Here is a 7,269-nt window from a genome sequence, read left to right as displayed (position 1 = left end):
TTCAGCCATAGGGTGCCACAGAACGATACTGTATCTTATGCAATGGATAATGTCCTCTGGTCCTTAATGAAAGCTCCCATCACAGGCGGTCTGGGAGGAATTTCCCTATTATTCTCATTTTGTTCATCTCTCCCTATTTGGTTGCCCAGCTCAAATGCACCTGTTTTCACAAAAACTGGCTCTCTTTGTTAGCATGGATTCCTGCACAGTGTTAAAATCCACTGAACATGGTCAAAAGGTCACTTACTGTTGCCCATCTCAACCTGAAAAAAAAAGTCTTCCTTTGATTTCCCTTACTCCTCATAAAATGAGGGTTACAGGAGTGGGAGTAAGAAGTCCTCCAGCTTGCCATTATTTTGGAACAAAGGTTTGTGGTGTAGACCCACTTTTTGTTGTTTCGGAATAACATCAGTTATTTCAAAATAACGCTGCTGTGTAGACATAATCTATGGGAGACACGAGGTTCAGAAATGGAACTTTATGGGTGTTCTGCCTGTAGCTGTAGATGTAATGTTAAGATGTTAAAGGGGGAGCAAAGATCTTATTGTGTATGTACATATTTTAAACTTAGATCTACCTTATGGCATCAGGGCTATGATATAACGCTTTATTTGCTGTTCACTGGGGCTTGATCTTATATTTCCTGCACACACCCACTGCAGTCAATGTATGTTTTGGTTTAATAAAGAATACAGCCTCCACCTGTGGCTTATTACTAGCAATGTATTTGGCTGCAGTTCAGGAAGCACTCCAATGGCATTAATATTAGATCTTTGTTCTGTCTTCTTTGATATTGTTTATATGACCTCCATACGCTCTGTTAATTCCCAGTGACATCTTTAAAACTTAATTTCTTCCCTTTGAAATGTGGGAAAGAGTTTAAACCCTTGTATATTGACAAGTCAGAAAGATATAAAATCCTTTAAAATAATATGTAATCTTCGACTTGACTCAGAACACTGACATGCTTTATGCTGAGGCCCAATGTGCAAACATTAGAGCACTCCATCACAGATAAGAGAAGTTCAGGGATTTTAATCAGAGTCATGGCCAGTTCTTCATCATACATTGACTTGCATACAAAAACCATTCCTTTCCCTGTTTCTTAGCACACTCATTGTGAGTCTATATGGCACAGAGTAGTTTTCAGTGCATAATGGCTACTTCTAAATGGATGCCTGGTTGTTGTTGTTTTTAAATTAAGTGTCTTTTGTTTTGCTTTTTCACTTGGAATTTTGGAATGTTGTATTGATTGTCTGTTATCTGTCAAGGCATCACTCAGCAACCAAGCAACTCTCCGCTGGAGACTGTCTTGCTTTTACAATTAGCAATAGAAAGCTATTGTCACTGCACAATGATGCCTCTGAGATCTGGTGCAGTGTTTTGGGAAGGTTTTCTTACACCACAATTAGATCTAAAGAATACATGAACAGGTTGTGACTTGGAAAAAAATGTTTAGCTCAAAAGAGAGGAGCACCAGGGCACCATTAAATACTTCTCATGAAGATAGAGATTGGTTGCAGAATACTTCCCCACCCCTTTTGTTTTGTACATTTTTGCCTCTTTTTCGCAGTTACTCTATTTCACAGCAATAAACAAAATCAAATATGTTTCTTAAAAAATGGAGCCAATTACAATGGCATTTTTACATTCCGTTTAGCAAAAAAAACCTAATTGGAAAAAGATCAGCGTGGCTTCAAATAGATCAGATATTTATAAAAACAGCCTTGCTGGGAAAGCTAGCAATTAAACGATCGAATTAGATGCAGTTAGGGCTAATTTTGTCCCTTCTTCGAGCCATCATAAAATCCCATATACAGATACTGGCAGGTCAGGAGGGACAAGTTAGTCCTAATTATGTCTGTTTGGTATGACCATGTAAACTGCTAATCCATTTTGAACATGGCTATTTGCATAGATATCAGCTATTAATAAAGTACATGTTAGACCAGGGGCAGGTAAGATGCAGCCTGCAGGCTGGATCTGACCTGCCATACTGCTGGATCCAGTCCACACAGACCGGGACCCTCTGGCACAGAGCAGCCCCATGCCTCTCCAAGATTTTGGTAAGTGATCAAGGACCACACTTTCCTACCAGGCCCTGGACCATCTCTTGCACCCCTCTCCAAGGCCAGAGTCTTTTCACCTATATCCTGTCCTGGACCCTGCACCCCAAACTCCTGCCCCAGATCACAATCTCCTCCTTCATCCAATCTCCCTCGCAGACCCCAAACGCCCTCCTGCACCCCAGTCCACTACCCTGAGCTCCCTTCTGAACCCAGCCTCCATCCCAGACCCAACCTCCCCCCCCCCACACACATGCCCATAGAAAAGTGCGGCCCTTAACCACTTACCAAAAGCTTGGAGTGCCCCCCCATCAAAAATTATTGCCCACCCCTGTGTTAGTCCATGTATATTATAAAATATAGATTATATGAATTAAAATCCTTACTCCAAATAGTTCCAAACTTTATGGAAGATCAGATCTGGATACAAAATGTGGGAGGTGGTGAGGAGATGGGGATGAGAGTTTTTAAAAGTGACAGAGTAGTTGTGTCAAATGAAGGCGTACCCTTTTTTTAAAAAAAAAAAACCCCTACAGAGCCATATATATGCTATAGTGTAGAGACACATTTTTACCCAAATAAGTGGTTGTTGCCCAGATCCACAAGCTAATTAAGCATCTAAGCCCCCAATTTAGGCTTCTAAACCACTGCAATCCGCAACCCCCCTGCTTAACTCTTTAGGTACCTAAACTCACTTTGCAGCCAATTTGTTGCAGTAAAAGTTCCCTAAGTGCCTTCATTTCTGCTTCTGGGCGTGTGTAGCGGTTAGCATGGCTGCCTTCCAAGCAATTATTCTGGGTTCAATTCTCAGCCAATGTAGGCTCTGGCTCAGTTTTTCCCTTTCTGTACGCTACGGCTTTGTCTACACTGCACATTTTTGCGGAAGAAAATATGCTAATGAGGGACTCGTTATCATGAGTTGCAACATCATTAGCATATTTTCTGCCATTTCTTTTTACGCAAGGGGTTCTTTTTGCGCCCGCCAGAGAGGCATAAGGATCTTGAGCAAACCAGGGGTTTTGCACAAAACGGAAGTGGCTACACTTCTTTTTTTTTGCGCAAAAACAAAAGGCAGAAAATATGCTAATGATTTTGCGACTCATGCTAATGAGTTCCTCATTAGCATATTTTCTGCTGCAAAAACGTGTAGTGTAGACATAGGCATCAGCATATAATGGCTATCTTCCACTTACATTTTAGGGGTAATCCACAAACTGAGGAAAGATGGGCAGAGGAGTGCCTGTGTTGCTTGAAGGGAGCATTCCCATAGGTGCGCTTGAAAACCACCTAGCTCTGTACAAACTCATTGATACTTACCAAAGATGTTTGAGACCACTGATTCAAATCCAGTGAGATCACTGGTTCAGGGAGGGATGTTCCCTGCCTTTTGGGTTATATTCACACTCTCTTTCTGGCCCTTTAATTAAAGCAGAACAACTTTAGTAGGTGAGATGCACAGGGCTTCATAGCAGAATGTCTCATGCTCTAGTGGTTAGTGCACTTATCTGAAGGCTGAGAGAGCCCTTTTTAAATCCTTTGCTTCATCAGGGAAATGAAGGATTTGAATGTGAGGATTTCCATATTTTAGGTGAGTACTTTAACCAATGGGCTAAACATGTCTTTGCTCCTCTGCCTCCTCCTGGTTGCTTAATGATGAGCCAGACAGGCCCCTAAACCCTTTCTCACAGGAAAAAACATCCTGTGAGAAAGGAAAAAACTTTTCCGTTAAAAGCATTTGCGGAAAATCATGCCAGTCTAGACGTAGCCTATTTGTTATTTCAGAATAACATCAGTTATTCCAAAATAACACTGCTGTGTGCTTACCTCAGCATTTGTGAAGCCCAGTGTTCTAGTCTCTTTTTAAGTACCGGAAAGTTTTGTAAATGCCAGGTCCTTTTGCAGATACGGACCTGTATCTCTCAGGGAAGTGGTGTAAACTATGCCAACAGAAGAATTTTGATGCCCATATAGGCTGTGTCTACATTAGGAGGCTTTGCTATGCCAGCAAAACTTTTCTATTGTATACAAAGCCTGTTTCATTCTTTTATCATGCCAACTTTTCAGATCCTGGATATTATTATTGTATTGCACTCAGTAAAGGTGAAAAAAGGAAGAAAAGGGAAAGGAGATGTTTGCTTTAAAAGGTATAAAGCTGTATAAAAACAACTATACAGGACCATACTAATGGTTCATCTAGGCCAGTATTCTGTCTCTGATTTGACCAGTCCCAGATGCTTCAGAGGGAATGAACAGAAAAGGGCAACTATCAAGTGATCTATCCCTAGCCTTCAAGTGCCAGATTCTGTCATTCAAAGGTGTAGTGACACCTAGATCATAGGGCTGCATCCCTGACCATGGTGGCTAGTAGACCTTCATGGACCTATTCTCCATGAACATATCTAATTCTTTTTTGAACACAGTTATATTTTTGGTCTTCACAACCCCAGGGAATGAATTACATGGGTTGTCTATATATTATGTGAAATACTTCTCTCTGTTTTAAACCTGCTGCCTATTAATTTTATTGGGTGACCCCCAGTTCTTTTGTGTTATGTGAAATGGGTGTAAATAATACTTCCCTGTTCATTTTCACTACATAGTTTGTGATTTTATGGACTTGTATTATAGCTTTTCCAAACTGAACAGTGCCAAGCTTTTCAATATCTTCTTGTAGAAACTGTTCCATACTCTTAATCATTTCTGTAATCTTAATCTTTCCCTGTAGTTTTTCCAAGTCTATCATATCTTTTTTAGATGGTCTTGGAACCCCAAAGGGGAGAAGAAATGAATGACTTACAATATTCATGGTGTGGGCATACCATGGATTTATAGAGTAGCATTTTTATATCTTTGGTCTTGTTATCAATCTCTTTCATAATGGTTCCTCATGTTAGATTTGCTGACTGTTACAGTACATTGAGGCAATTACTTATGATGACTCCAAGCTTCATTCCCTGTAAGAGTAGCTCGTGTGATTACTTGGGAGAGATTGAAATGCCACCCAGTTGATTAGCAGAGGACCTATGGCTAGGTTTTCTGTTTCTACTAGTGGTGCATATTTGCACATCCCTCAGTGCACATAAACAAAATTATACTGCACACAGATAGAAAAAAATGTACACATGGATGGAAAATATTAGAGGGAACACTGAGTCTTTCTTGAGTGGTAACAGCTAATTTAAACCCCATCATTTTGAATGTATAGTTGAGATTATGTTTTCCAATGTGCATTATTTTGCATGTATCATCATTGAATTTCAACTGCCATTTTGTTGCCTACTTACCCAGTTTTGTGATACCCCTTGTAACTGTTCATAGCCTGCTTTTGGATTTAACTATCATAATTTTATATCATCTCCAAATATTGCCACTTTACTCTTCATCTCCCTTTCCTGATTATATATGAATATGTTGAACAGCACAAGTTTTGGTACAGATCTTTGATGATCACCGCTGTTTATCACTCTCCACTATAGAAACTGGACGTTTATTCATCTCACTTGTCTCCTTTCTTTTAACAAGTTATTGGTCTATGAGATGACCTTTCCTCCTATCCATTGACTGCTTGAAAGCCTTTGGTGTCGGAGCTTGTTGAAGGGTTTCTGAAAATTCAAGTACACCTTATCCAGTGCATCACCCTTGTCCATAATGCCTATTGACTTCCTCAACAAACCCTTATACATTGGTGAGGTGTGATTACCTTTGCAAAAGCTCTGTTAACTCTTCCCCCAACATATTATGTTCAGCTATGTGTCTGAAAAATTTGTTCTTTATTGTAGTTTCAACAAATTTTCCCAGTGCTGAACTTAGACTTACTGGTTTGTAGTTGCTAGCATTGCCTCTGGAGCTCCTTTAAAAAAAATTGGCATTACATAAGCTACCCTCCAGTCATCTGGTTCAGAGGTAGATTTAGGTGATACGTTATGCACATTATGTTAGTAGTTTTGCAATTTCATATTTGAGTTCCTTTCAGTACTCTAATGTGAATACCATCTGTTCCTCATGACTTATTAATGTTTAATTTATCTTGTTTCAAAAGCTCTTCTATTGACACCTTAGATTTGTCACCTAAGAAGAATGGCTCAGGTGTGGGAATCTCCCTCACATCTTCTGCAGTGAAGACTAACGTAAAGAATCCATTTACCTTCTCTGCAATAGCCTTGTCTTCTTTGAAGGCTCCTTTAGCACCTCAGTGATATAGTGGCCCCACTGACTCTTTAATGGGTTTCATGCTGTTAATATAATTAAAAAATAAGTTTCTCGTAGTTTTTGTGTCTTTTGCAAGTAGCTCTTCAGATTTTTTTTTAACATGCTTAATTATGATTTTAGAGATGCCTGGCCAGAGTTTGGTCCTTTCTATTTTCCTCAGCAGGATTTGACTTTGTTTGTAAGAGGTTTCCTTTTTACATATAATCACTTCTAACTCTGCTATTTAGGAATACAGGTTGGACCTCCTAGGTCTGGCACCCTCAGGACCTGACTGTTACCAGATGAGGGGTTGTGCCAGACCAGGGGAGGTCATTTCTGGCTCCCGGGCCACAGCCCTTCCCACCCCAGCCCTGCCTCCCTGCTGGGCTTCCCGTCTCCTGTCCCTCCCTGTCAGTAATGTGGCAGTTTCCCAACTCCTGCACCCCTCCCCTCCTCAACGTGCCATGACTCTCTGATTATGGAACATCCAGGTCCTGCCAGTTTATAGAGGTGCAACCTGTAGTGGCATTTTTTTTAATCTTCTTACTGTTTTTTCAATTATTATTTGGGGATATATATTTAATTTGAACTTCTATGATGGTGGTTTTTAAAAAATTTCCATACAGCTTGCATGCATTTCACTCTCGTCTTGTGACGATTCCTTTTAATTTCCATTTAATTAACCTCCTTATTTTTGTGTAATTCCACTTTTTGAAGTTAAATGCTACTGTGGTTGGCTTCTTTGGTATTTTCCCCTTTCCATGGTGTTAATTTTAATTACATTGTGCTCACTATATCTGAGTGATTCGGCAATTACCCCTTCTTGCCCCAGGTCCACTTAGGACTAAATCATGAATTTCTTCTCTCCTTGTGGGTGCCAAGACCAACTGCTGCAAAAAGGAGTCATGAACTGAATCTATACATTGTATCTTTACATCCCATCATGGAGTGACATGTACCTGATCACTACAGGGATATCCCTCATTAATATTGGGTTTTCTGTTTTTGTAACCTT

The sequence above is a fragment of the Pelodiscus sinensis genome, chromosome 3 (genome assembly GCF_049634645.1).
Source record: "Pelodiscus sinensis isolate JC-2024 chromosome 3, ASM4963464v1, whole genome shotgun sequence".
NCBI classification, from domain to species: Eukaryota; Metazoa; Chordata; order Testudines; family Trionychidae; genus Pelodiscus; species Pelodiscus sinensis.
Note: the sequence above shows the minus strand (reverse complement) of the source record.